At 39.7% G+C, this 13,897-nt stretch overlaps 1 pseudogene; it reads right to left on the minus strand.

Annotated features, from left to right (window-relative positions):
• Window positions 1-7,990: 7,990 nt before the first annotated feature.
• LOC103605148 lies at window positions 7,991-9,433 on the minus strand (annotated as a pseudogene).
• Between the last annotated feature and the right edge of the window lie 4,464 nt (window positions 9,434-13,897).

Genomic DNA, 13,897 nt, shown 5'->3' on the forward strand with positions numbered 1-13,897 from the left:
TTCTGCTCTTTACCATGTGATAACCTGCATCACCACAGGACTACGCAGAGAGTCCTCACCAAAAAGAAGGGCCTCACCAGATGCACTCCCTGAACCTTGGACTTCCCAGCTTCCCAAACTGTAAGAAATAAACTTCATTTCTTCATAAGTTACCCAGTTTCAGGCATTCTGTTATAACCAGCAGAAAACTAGTACAGTGGCCATCTTAGAAACAAGCAACCAAATCTGCACAGGCTTGAACAAGATGCTCTCCTCTCTTTTCTACCGTCCTAGGTAGATTTCACCATATCTCCCAGATTTGGGGCAGCCGATTTCTGGAAATAGACAACAGGGGACAAATAGTCCATTCAGGTTTCTAGGATATTCCTTTACATTGGACAACAGTTCTTCCTGCCTGCCCCACCCCCCCACTTTGTTGACAATTAGAATTTGGTGGCCTACTGTAAAGACATCCCATTTTGGAGGAGACTTCCTAAACTCATTTATAAAGTTTTGTTTTAGTTCGTCTTGGATATCCTTCAGGATATAACATCCTGGGAAGCATGATAAGCTGATGGAAATTTTCCTTCTAGAAGGATCTGTCATGATTTTTGGCTTGCCATAAACATAAACCATATGCATGCATGGTCTCAGAGGTAGTTTAGTGGAGAGAGGGCATAGAAAAAGACAGGTCTGGGTGTAAATCCCACTGCACCTCTGTGGGGCCTGACGTGAGTTCCTTCACTTCTCTGATCCTCATTTTCCTTCTATGAAAAGTGAGTAAAACATGCCTACCTTGAAGGTTTTCATTAGGTATTGATTGTTGAAATACAGTCCTCTGTGGGCCTCATGTTTTTGCACATCTTGCAAACAGTGCCGTGGACTGCCTTTATTCCAGACTGTCATTTCGAAGTTGGTTGTAGAGCAAAACGCTTGGAAAATAATGACTGTTTCTGGCACAGAAAGCAGATTTGTTTCCTGACCAGGATAATGAGACAATGTCTACCTCTCGGGCAAAGGTTAGGCGGGCTCACTGTCCACTATAAAAGATTTAGGTTTCCTAAGCTGAAGTTTCTCTCCTGTAATCAACTATGTGTGCAGGAGTGAAGTGACCTTCCTCCTGTCACCCTGTGGGAATTCAGGGTTGAGGAATTTATGCAAATGATGACACTCTGGCTACTGCTATTGCTATGTTAATAAAGTCCTTTGTTTTTGACCCAGGAGTCTGGTATATTCTGCCAGCATCTATGAAACTGCGGCAGGCTTACTTTTAGCTTCCAAGTAGGTAAAATCCCAACTCTTTGCAGTTCTTGACACTGATATGGCTCCAAAGCAGGGTACACGTGTGTGAATACTGCAGATTTTGATTCCAGATTGCTGACCTCCACTGCACTCTCCAGAAGAGGAAGGATACGTATAGATTCTTGTCTATTTCTTTCCTAATTGATTTCCACCTCCCTTCAAAAGTATCTATGGTGACTATGTCTAACTGTTGATCTGCAGATTGATAGTAATTAATGACTTATTCTCCAATCATCTCTTATTTGTTAGCTTCTTCAAAGACCTTTTGCTTACTTCTGTGGATTTTTAGACTTTTATGCTAAAGTTTTAATATTTCAGACCTGAATATAGTCCTTAGGTCCAGATGTTGGGCTTTGAGAACCAGAATATTGGGGATTATCAGAATTCTGATAATTGGATTTTATAGCTGGCTGGACTATTTCTAGAGAAAGGAAAATGTTTTGCTGGCAGGTGCTAACTGCTAATGTATACATGGTTCCTTAGGGCCAAGTCTTTTAGTAAGTTGTAGTTCATGTCTTCACAGTTATTTCATATCTAAGAAATCTATGAAAATTTACCAATTAAAGGATATTAATTACTAATTACCATAATTTACTTGAACCTAGGCTATACCTACCTCCTTGTCAATTCTAGGTAGCCAACTCTCCTCCTTCCCAAGTGGTTATATTAGTTACATGTCTTGAATTCCAAGCAACAAGAATCAACTTTGGCTAACTTAAGCAGAAGAAAAATCTACTGGAAGATAGCAGTAAGGTTTACTGTCCAGGCTTGAAAAATAACAGAAACTGAGCTACCTCCAGGAATCTGGATAGCACCAAGTATACGGTGGTCTTCTCGGGATGCTGTTCCAACCATTCTTTTTCTTCCTTCACTTAAAGTTTAAAGTCTTGGGAGAGAGAGTCAATTGGCCGGCCTGGTCATTGGTTCGCTGCTGGGCTAGGGAAGGTCAGAGAATCATGTTTTATGGTTCCAGATTGTACACAATGGAGGCAGTAATTTCCCAAAGAAAGCAAAACAATGGAGGTTGGAGTAGCAAAAAGCGACATGTGTCTTCCACCCTGGCCAGTGAAAACATGTCTTCTTTTCTCAAAGAGCTTTTGCTATTTGGGACCACAGAAAATTCACCTTTTACCCTGAGAGGAGACTCAGTAGGTCTGGGATGGGCTTGGGAATTTGTATTTTAAAGAGCTCTCCAGCCAGGGGTAATAACTAACCAGTCCTAGGCTAACATAGAGAATAAAATATTTTTTCTGTGCAGAAGTGGGAATTCTGAGGGACAGTTTTTAAACTGTGATATTAGACTCTTGATATAACTTCATGCTAATTGGATTAAAAAACTGAGAATTATAACATTTTAACTCTAATTTTGGATTGATTACCATTATGGGCTGAATTGTTTCCCCTCTTCCTCCCTCCTCCTCTTTCCCCTCCCTTCATATGTTGAAGTCCTAACCCCCAGTACCTCAGAATGTGACTGTGGGAGTATTTGAGATAGGACCTTTAAAGAGGTAATTAAAGTTAAATCAGGTTTTTGGGGTGGGCCCTAATCCAATATGACTGGTGTCCTTATAAGAAAAGGAGATTAGGGCACAGACACATAGAAGAAGACCAAGTGAAGACGCAGGGAGAAGGCTATCTACAAGCCAAGGAGAGAGGCCTCAGAAGAAAGCAGCACTGCCAACACCTTCGTCTTCGACTTCTAGCCTCCAGAACGGTGAGAAAATAAACTTCTGTTATTTAAACCACTCAGTTTGTGGTATTTTGTAATGGTAGCCCTAGCTAACTAACACAGTTACAAACTGGTGTAGCAGGTTCACAGATTTATTGACAGCACATCTCTCATGTAGAAATAAACAATAGTCCTTATATTCTTCTATGATTGACCTGTTTTTCTTCTCAAGCTCCACCTTATTGAATAACAGAAAGAAACAAAAAAGGGCAAGAAAATTTTAATACTTTTCTATTATGCCAGTTTTATTTAAGAATTTAAATTGTGTCCTTGGATTATTCATTCTCTGTTGACTATCGGCCTGGTAAATGAAGATTTTTGTACCCTCTTCTACCCCTCTTCAAGATGGTTTGTGAGGATAGAGGAAAGGATCATATCTTACATAGCTTTACAGGGTTGGGTAGAACAGTGCTTGGAACTATACAATATCATCTGGATCTTTTTAGAGTGATCATTTGGGGGCTACTCTCCTGCTAAATCTGGTAATTGTTGAGATCCCACAATTCCACTGGCCTTTTGGGGATAATTCTTGGTACCTCTCTATTGCTGGCATCTACAGTCTCAGTCATTTTTTCAGGACCTGAAGTCCCAATCAGGAAGCTCCCTGTTGGTTTAGTGGTGCTCTCACTGCATCCCCGTACTGTCACCAGGACATAGGGGATCTTCTGGATTCATGATGTGGGGAGCTAGGCTCCCATATTGACGTGCTTTCTCCCTTGCCCTTCATTATACTGCTCCTTTCCATACTGAAGGAAGTTGGGTGCAGACCTTCTCCTAGGTTTGGAGTGAGGGATACATATCAGGAGGTCTGAGGTCCTTGGGCTCCACATACCTATCAGGATATTCCTAAAGCTCCTGTGTGCTTCGAGGCTGGGTGCTGGAGGCAGGGAGGGGACAAACAGCCTTTATGTTTCCCCTACTCACTGCTTCTGCTCCCTTCTCAAGCCTTCTTCACCGCTAATCAACCAGGCCAAGAATGGATGTTTTCTCTCAGTCTTTCTGTCGTGATGGGATCTTCCTTAGGCAAAAAACATCATGGCTGAGATTACCAATCTTGGCCCTCTCTAAAAAAGATAAGGGAGTCTAGAAAATCCTTTCGCTCTATTTTTCTACAAAAAAGTTGCTGCATTTTGGATATCAAAAGCTGAATATTAACACTATTTTTTCCTCTTTGCGTTCCTGTTATAACAATTCTAAATCTCCCCTAGGCAAATTTATTGTCAGAATAGGAAGAAGATTAGTATAAGAAAATGCAAAACAGAAAATCTCATTAATATTTTTAAAAAGTCATGTTATTACTAACTTTCTTTTTTTTCCCTTTTTGTCTTTTTTTTCATGTCCGGCAACGGACCGCAACCCTCAGTGTCGTGCCCGCACCGGACCGGGACCGGCAACGGGATCGCAACCCTCGGTGCTGCGCCCGCCCCTCGCTCAGCCAGTGAGCGGGAACCGGTCTGTATGTGGGATCCGAACCCTCGGCGGGAGCGCCGCCGCACTCCCAAGCGGTGCACTGCAGCAGTGCGCCACCGGGCCGGCCCTATTACTACTTTCAAGAACTGCTACAGAATGATTCCTATCTCTCACTAATAGATGTAATTATGTTTAACATCAATTCAGTACGTTGTGGGTAAGTTTAGTAACACTCCCTTTGCTTAAAACATTTCTTTGAGGTAGTTCTACTGCTTTAGAAAGCTCAGTGTCCTGTACACCGGATAAAAACTGAACCAGTGTTAATCCATTGAATAAGATTTTCCTGGATGATCTCTACCTGTTTCTCCAACCATATATGAGAGCTGACTGAGAAATTTTACTCAAATTCTCAATGTAAGAGTCAGTTCCCCTAAGCACAGCTTAAATTGGTCGGAAAGCAGCTGAATCTGGCAATGTGATCAAGGACATTTTATTTCTATTTTGAGAAGCGTGTCACTTCGCATTTTCACCAGGATGAAGTTGGATTAATTCTCTCCATTTGTGTGTGATGTTCAAATTAGAACTCACATCACCTGGGGGTAAAATGTTCCTCATGGACTCCAAACTACATTGTTCTCCCAAACCTAAAGCAAATCAACTCATTTTTCACAGTGTAGGGATAGGGGAGGTCAGTCAGTGTGTCCACCAGCAACATTGAATCACCTTCTCCCTCCTCCTCTTAGGTGCCTAACGAAAGTCATTTGGCTGCTTATTATTGTTCTCAATTTATCTCAATTCAAGATATTGATCATCTACCAGGCAATTAGCATAAGGCTGAGCATTGTGTGGAATATTAAGTAAATACCTGGAGCTTATAACCTTGGTGGGTCAACTTGACACTTGAATGGGAAACAACACAAAGCAAAATAAAAACTGAGTCAAAAATATTTAGTAAGCCAATGAAATGAAAGCATATATCCATACAAAGTCTTGTATATGGATGTTCATATCAGCTGTATTTATAATAGCCCCAAACCTGAAATAACCTATGTTAGTTTTCTATTGCTGTGTAACATATCAACCCCAAATTTGGTGATTTAAAATGACAGACATTTATTATCTCATGATTTCTGTGGATCAGGAATTTAGGAGGGGCTTAGCTGGGTGGTTCTGGCTCTGGGTCTCCCATGAGGTTGCAGTCAAGCTGTCAAGGAGCTGTGGACATCTGATTCTGGACTGCAGTTGAAGGATTTGCTTCCAACCTGGCTCACTCACATGGCTGCTAACAGGAGACCTCAGTTTCTCATTACATGGGCTACTCCATGGGGCTGATTGAGTTTCCTCACAGCATGGCAGCCAGCTTCCCCCAGAATGAATGATTCAAAGGAGAGCAAGCAGGAAGCCCCAGTCCTCATCTGACCTAGTTTCAGAAGTTGCATATCATCATTTGCACTTTATTCTATTCATTAGAAATGAGTCACTAAGCCCAGTTCATACTGGAACGGTGGGGAGTGGATTAGGCTCCACCTGCTTAAGGGAGTAGTATCAAAGAATTTGTGGACATATTTTAGAACCACCAAACAACCTAAATGTCCATCAACAGGAAAAGCCATAAAGCAATTGTTTGCCTATCCATACAATCAAATACTACTCAACAATAAAAAGGAAGTTTTGATACATGCAACAATGTGGATGAATCTCAATATAATCATGCCAAGTGAAAGAAGTCAGACAAAAAAGAAGACACACTGTAGGATTCAGTTCATGTAAATTATAAAAACACTCAGCTATATAGAGAGAAAACACACCAGTGGTTGCCTAGGACAGGGTTAGAGAGAGAAAGTGATGAAGTGAGGGAAGAAGGGATTTGAAAGGGGCACAAGGAAACCTTTGGAGATGATGAATATATTCATTATCTTGATTGTTGTGACAATTTCAGAGTTGTGTAAGTAAAAATAAACTTATCAAATTGTATGTTTTAAATATATGCATTTTATTGTATGTCAATTATACCTCAATAAAGCTAAAAAAAATCATGGTAAAGACAAGAAAAATTTTCAGTTTATATACCAGTTATATTTTCCAGAACTTTAGTTTTTAGCTCTGTCTCCTTAGTCACCAAATATAATTAATAGGTCTGGGACTTTACCCATTGCAGTACAGTTTTCAGCATGGAATGAACTTATTAACCTCTTTTAACTAAGGTAATATTTATGGGACTCTGGGTTCTTAATCAGTTTATCATCACTCTTCAGGTTATTGTCATTTTAAAAAGACTTCTTGAAAAATTTTAAATATATAAAGTCAACAATATCTATTTTGAGGGTTCACTGAAAATCAAACTAAGTTCTTCCACAAACATGCTCCTTTATCTCAGTTTATTAAATTACCGTTCAGCAGCCACCACAACCTAGAAACATCTACTACTTCTCCTTCATTGACTTCTTCTTCCTCAACCCATCCTTCGCAATTCATTAATTCAGTAGATATTCATCGAGCAACTGCCACATGCCAGATGCTGTACTAGTTGTTAGGTGTACAGTGGTGAGTAAATGTACCTGATTCCTAGCCTTATGTAGTCTATTAGTCCATCTCTGTTGCTTGTAACTGGGTAATTTATAAAGAAACAATATTTATTGCTTATTTTGGAGACTGGCAAGTCCAAAGTCCAGGGAACACATCCGGTGAGGTGACTCTACAGTAATACAGAGTGTCTCATGGCAAGAATGGTAGAGCAGAGGGATAGCTCCTCAGTCCTTCTCCTTTTAAAGCCCTTAGAACCATTCCCATGACCACCATTAAACCATCAACTTACTTATCTGTTAAATAGTGCATGGTCCTCACAATCTAACCACTTCTCCAAGACCCCACCTGTCAATTACCATAATTGGATTTCCCACCCTCTTAACTCTCTCACAGTGAGGATTTACTTTCTAATACATGGACTTCGGGGGACACAATTCAATCTAAGGCACACAGCTTACTTTTTAGTAGAGGATATAGTCTCCAAGTCTGGTCAATTATATACCAGAAATGCCTCTAATATCCCCTTTATCCTCCATTTCCCTTGCTACTGATTCAGCTTAAACACTTAAGTAACTTTCTAACTGGTCTCTGTCTTTTTTATGTTCTCAGACTATTTTCTTCTTTATATTTCTGCCAAAGTCTGCTTTTTAAAACATAGGTTTGATTATGTTATTCTCTGAGTCAAATCTTTTTTATTTTTTTCTCATTAAACTTATTTTATCTCATTTTTATTTTGCAGCCTGGCCAGTAGTGGAAACTGAACCCTTGACCTTGGTGTTACAAGGCTGCACTTTAACCAACTGAGCTAACTGACCAGCCCTTAAACTTTGTTTTAGTGTGTCTCAAAATTCTGTGACAGATTTTTGGTCAAGTTGTTTCCATTAAAAAGTACTAATTTTAAAAACTAATAACATAAAACTGCCACACCTAAAACAAAACAAAATGATCCACAAAACTGTCTCCTTTCCTTCTAAAGGTTTTATGATGGATTGTTATCATTAACCAGTCTTTTACTAACCTTAAGTGGCCAGTTGAGATGAAGAGTTATGAGACTGTTCTTCCACCACTAATTAAGACTGAGATGGCAGGTATGGGGGATAATATTCTTTTTGCCTTCTGAGCTTTCTGGGCAGACTTGGTGACCTTTCCAGCCTCCTCAGCCTTCTTGTCCACTGCTTTGATGACACTCACAACAACTGTCTATCTTGTATTACAAACATCAAAATGACCCAGAAAAGGATAGTTAGAGAAACTCTCAACACACCTGGGCTTCCCAGGCATGACATTAACAAGCCAGCATCACCAGATTTCAAGAATTTAGGGCCATCGTCCAGCTTCTTACAGAACAGCGATCAATCTTTTCCTTTGGCTCAGCAAACTTGCAAGCATTGTGAGATGTGTGACAATTCAGTACAGGGTCAGAGCCAGTGCTGATTTGACCTGGATGTTTCAGTACAATCCCCTGAGTAGTGAATCCAGCCGCTTACATTGGTGGGTCACTTTTGCTGACACCAGCAACATTGCCGCAATGAACATCTATGACAGATACTTTCTTGACATTGAAGCCCGCATTATCCCCAGGAAGAGCATCACTGAAAGCTTCAGGGTACATTTCAACAGATTTTACTTCAGTTGTAACATTAACTGGAGCAAAGGTGACCACAATGCTGGGTTTCAGAACACCAGTTCCCACTCAGACCACAGGGACAGTACTTAATACCAACAGTTTTGTAGACATCCTAGAGTGGCAGACATGAGGGCTTGTCAGTTGGATGAGATAGTGGTAGGATGCAATCCAGAGCTTCAAGCAGCATGGTTCCACTGGTATTTCCATCTTTATGGGTGACTTTACATTCTTTGAACCAAGGCATGTTAGCACTTGGTTACACTTGTCATCATTCCAACCAGAAATTGGTACAAATGCTACTGGGTTGGGATTGTAGCTAATTTTCTTAATGTAGGTACTGACTTCCTTAACAATTTCCTCATCTCTCTTCTGGCTGTAGGTTGGCTCAATGGAATCCACTTTATTAATATAACAATTAGTTGTTTCACACCCCTTCTGTAAGCCAAAAGGGCATGCTCCCAGTTCTGCTCATTCTTGGGGATGACAGCTTCAGACTCACCAACCCTAGAAGCAACAATCAGCACAGCACAGTCAGCCCCAGATGTGCCTGTAATCATATTTTAAATAAACTCGCTATGTCCTGGGTCATCAGTGATAGTCACATAATACTTGCTGGTCTCAAATTTCCACAGGGAGATATCAATGGTGATATCAACGTTCATGCTCAACTTTCAGTTTATCCAAGATCAAGGCATACTTGAAGGAGCCCTTTCTAATCTTAGTAGCCTTCATCTCAAATTCTCAATGCTTCTTTTATCAATCGCACCACATTTTTAGATCAGATGGCCGGTAGTGGTGGACTTACTCAAATCTACATGTCCAATGTCAATCATGTTGATATGAGTCTTTTTCTTTCCCATTTTGGCTTTGATTTAGTGGTGGTTTTCATGACACTGGTGTTCTGGTGGCAAACTCATTGTGAAAAAGCTGATTCAAATAATTTTTGATGGATCCCTATTACCAGCTGAATGGAGTTCCAACTTCTTCATGATTTGGCTATGGCCTAATGACTTAGCTTCAATTTTACCTACTCAGCTCCCTCATTTATTCTAGCAATACTGCATTACTTGAAGTTCCCCATCATGCTGTGTGTGCATACACACTTTGCTGTTGCTTGCAAATGACCTTTGACTTCTCCTTCACCCAATCAATTCCAGTGCATTCTTCAAGACATGTTCATATAGACCTACTTTCTAAAGAACACCAACTCGTAAGTAGAATTTATCCTCTCTCAACGTGTGTATTCTCGTAATGTAGCACTTATCAGGGTACAATGCAACTCAGTACTGAGGAAGAAAAAAACAGCTCTAGTTCCCAGGTAGGCTACAGTGTCATCCTGATGAACATAACATTTTCACAGAATACCAAAACTGTATGATGCTACTCTGTGCATAATCCTTTTAATGGATCAAAACAACAAAAAGAACCCCCCATTATCACGCCTGAGAACAGAACAAAAACAACACTGCATTAACCACAAAACGGCCACACATCCCCTTTTCCAGTGAAACCGAGTGGCTGCTGCTGCTTTACAAATTATAGATTTAACCCCATTCCATTCCTCCCTTCTCCTAGATAAAAATTATTAAGGTACCCAATTATAGAATTGCTCCTACTTTCTGACAGCGCCTGATCCAGAGAAAACACATTTCCTTGAATCTTCCACAAAATTACCTAACACAAGCCCAGCTCAAACCCTATAACACGTTCCTCCTACTACCCTCTGAGGCTCCTCCTTGTTCCCTGTGGCCTGAGGTCTTGCTTGTTGCAGTGAATAAGAAACCTAGCTTTGTTTGAATACAGGTATATTCCTGGTGGTGTTTTGCTGGCAGGCATTAAAATATTTACCTATTTGATTTTTCTACCAGACTATGAAGACTTTGAAACTTTGAGATCTGGGGCTTTTTTTCCCCCCGGTAATATTCCCTGTACCAAGCATAGTGCCTGACCAGATGATGAGTACATGTTTACAGGATTAATTCATAAATGTGTATTTTAATATTAAAGGCACACCATTTAACAAATAGAAGCTGCTTTAATAAAATGTTATTTCTCATCCAAATGCTCTGCCGATCAGCTACTGATGGAGTTTGCTTTTGCATTGGGAGGGCGTTCCTGTGGTTTGAGGCTATTGCCTTTGGCCAGCTCCCACCATCAGCAGAGCTCATGTCTTCATTTTGAAGTGATGATGGCTTGTATTGCACCTCCACAGTTTCTCACAATCCTCACCATTCCCAGCATGTATAGATACAGAGCTTCCCAGGTGTGAGATGCTATTATCTGGACTATACATTACCGGAAATAAGTCACAGTTGGGTAGCAGATTAAGACAGCTTAAAGAGTGTGGAAAGAGAAACTATGAAAAACCACAAAGAAAATGGATTTCTAACTATGGTTAGACCCCATACTTGTTTTGACTTCATGGGTGATTCAAGATATAATATAGTATGGTTGTCCTCGCTCTCCAGGATTTATTTCTGTCTGTAGATTTTCAGAGCCCTCTCACTTTAATTCTAAGGATGTTCCTGTTCTGTGCTTTAGTAACATACTTCTGTTCAAAGTGGGATAAAAAGTCCTAGTTCTATTCAAGGCAGTTATCTCATTTTTGTCCAGTATAGCAGAGTTAAGAGCTCAGGTGTTTGAGTCAGAAAGACATGGATTGGAATCCAGGATCACCAGCTTCCTAAATATGTGACTTTCATGTCACTTAATCTTTCTGAAGCTCAATTTTTTCATCTGTAAAACAGAGATATCACTAGCAAGTACCCTACAGAGTTGTGGTGAGAATGAAATGAGATAGCACATGAAAACCTTCCATGGCATGTAAATTGTTAAAAACTAATAATTATTAATGCATTTAACTAATTACTTTTCATTAGCAGAAGTTTTCATCTATGAATACAGGATAGAATACTATGCAATATTACATTATATAATACACTATGATTTTATATATTATTATGGTGTATTATATACTATACATATTATAGATTATAAACTAAAATATAATAGTTTGTATTATAGGATTTAGTCAAAATCAATATTTCAGTAAGAAAAACTTTGCAAAACTGGTTTGTGTATATTATATCTTATCTGAAATGAACTTCTAGAAAAATAAAATAAACTTTTTATAATACCTATCACAGTTGGAGTTTTAGTGATCGAACTGGATGACTTTCAAGGTTCCCTGTAGTCAGAAAGAAAATAGTGAATTTGATAAACAGCAGGACAGACTAAACCAAGCGGGAAAAGATACAGAAACAAGACTGTCTCTTGGGTGGGATGAGCTTTATTATCATAGTCAGCTGCAGATGACAAAGTTCAGTCAAATCGGAAGTGTTTATGAGACTGGTCATAGATAATTGGTTGTTCTAAGCAGGCAGTTAGCAGCTGGAAAACCAAGAGGGAGTTGGATCACAGAAGAGCAGCTGGGTGAACTATGTAAGTAAGATGCATTATTATTTTTATTAGCTCATATTAATGAGTTATTTTTATGTGCCAAGCACTGTTCTGAGTTGCACTTGTTAACTCATTTACTCCTTATCACGCCTATAATAGATAGGTAATATTATTAACCCCATTTACTAATGAGAAAGTGGAGCTAAAGTGGGTCACCTAGCTAGTAATGGTAGAACTTGATTCTAAACAAAGCACTGTTTGTCAGGTCCCTTCAGGTTGTAGTTTCTTTCAGTGTATTTTTAATCTCTGCCATTGTATTGCTTATATCTGGATGATCAATTTGTATCATTTTTATATCTTTCGTGTCTCTCCTTTTTTTTTTTTTTTTTTTTTTTTTTTTTTTTTTTTTTTTTTCCTCTGGAGTGTGAATACAGCCATAGGCAATACCCAAAGGAATGAACTTTGTTTCAATAAAACTTTATTTCAAAGCAGATGGTGAGCTGAATTGGGCTTCCAATAGTTTTCCAGCCCCTGGTCTAGGGAACCAAGAAGGAAGGTGATGGTTAAAGACACTTTAGCACTTAATTATTATTTTTTTTTTTATTTTTTTTTATTTTTTGTCTTTTGTCTTTTTCCGTGTCCGGCAACGGATCGCAACCCTCAGTGTTGCCCCCGTACCGGACTGGGGACCGGCAACGGGATTGCAACCCTCGGTGTTGCCCCCGCGCCTCGCTCAGCCAGTGAGCGGGAACCGGTCTGTATGTGGGATCCGAACCCTCGGGCGGGAGCGCCGCTGCGCTTCCCAAGCGGCGCACTATCCAGTGCACCATCGGGCCGGCCCAATGTCTCTCCTTTTCATGTTTATGTTTTCTCTACATTTGTGAACATATGGAATAAGCTATAATAATCATTTTAATGTTTATGCTTACTAGTTCTATCATCTGTTTATATTTTGGTTGATTTTTCTACTTATAAGGACCTTATTTTCCTGCTTCTTTAAATGCCTGATGATTTTTTTTTTATTGTATGTCAGGCATTGAGAATTCTACTTTGTTGGCTTCTGGGTATTCATGTATTTAAAAAAAAAATTCTTGAAAAATTCTTGAGCTTTATTCTAGGACTGTGTAGTTAAATTACTTTGTAACAGCTTAATCTTTCTGAGACTTGTTCTCAAGCTTTTGCTAGGTGGGACCAGATTAGCCTTAGTCTAGGGCTAATTTTTCACACTAGCAAGTCAGTACTCCACCTGATCGCCCATGTATGACACCATTTTTCTACTCTGACTAAGGGAAACAGCAGCTATTGCTGACCTTGTGTGAGCTCCAGTGATTGCTCTACCTGCCCCTTTCAGGTGATTCTTTCCATGACTTTGGGTTATTTTTTCACACACATGCAATCAATGATCAGGACTCAGGTAAAGACATGGTAAGTGTATGGGGTACCTCTTATCTTCAGAGCTCCCTTTCTCTAAAGTGCTCACCTCTCTGGTTCTTTGTCCAAACTCTAGTTTACTTGGCCTTTGCAAAGCTCCAGTTCTGCCTTTCTTACTCAGGAAACTGCTGGGTTCTGCCTGGGTTTGTCCTCTTTGCACTACATCCTAGAAACTTTCTCCAGACAGTACACCATTGCACACTTAGACCTCACCTCACTGGTTTTCTCTCAGCCATAACTGTCCTTTGAGGCCTGCTGTCCAATGTCTGAAAACCATTGTTTATATTTTTTCCTACTTTTTAGTAGTTTTTTTTTTTTTTTGACAGGAAAGCAATTCTAGTCTTTGTTATTCCATCTTAGTCAGAAGCAGAAGTTTCTGAGTATCTTTTTACTAAGTTACTAAAGCTACAGCCTGGGCAAGAACATGACTTGTAAAACATGACACACACAGGTTAATCAACTGTTTCATGACCACATAACATTCCACCTGGACA

The sequence above is a fragment of the Galeopterus variegatus genome, unplaced genomic scaffold (assembly GCF_000696425.1).
Source record: "Galeopterus variegatus unplaced genomic scaffold, G_variegatus-3.0.2 Scaffold5624, whole genome shotgun sequence".
Classification (NCBI taxonomy): domain Eukaryota; kingdom Metazoa; phylum Chordata; class Mammalia; order Dermoptera; family Cynocephalidae; genus Galeopterus; species Galeopterus variegatus.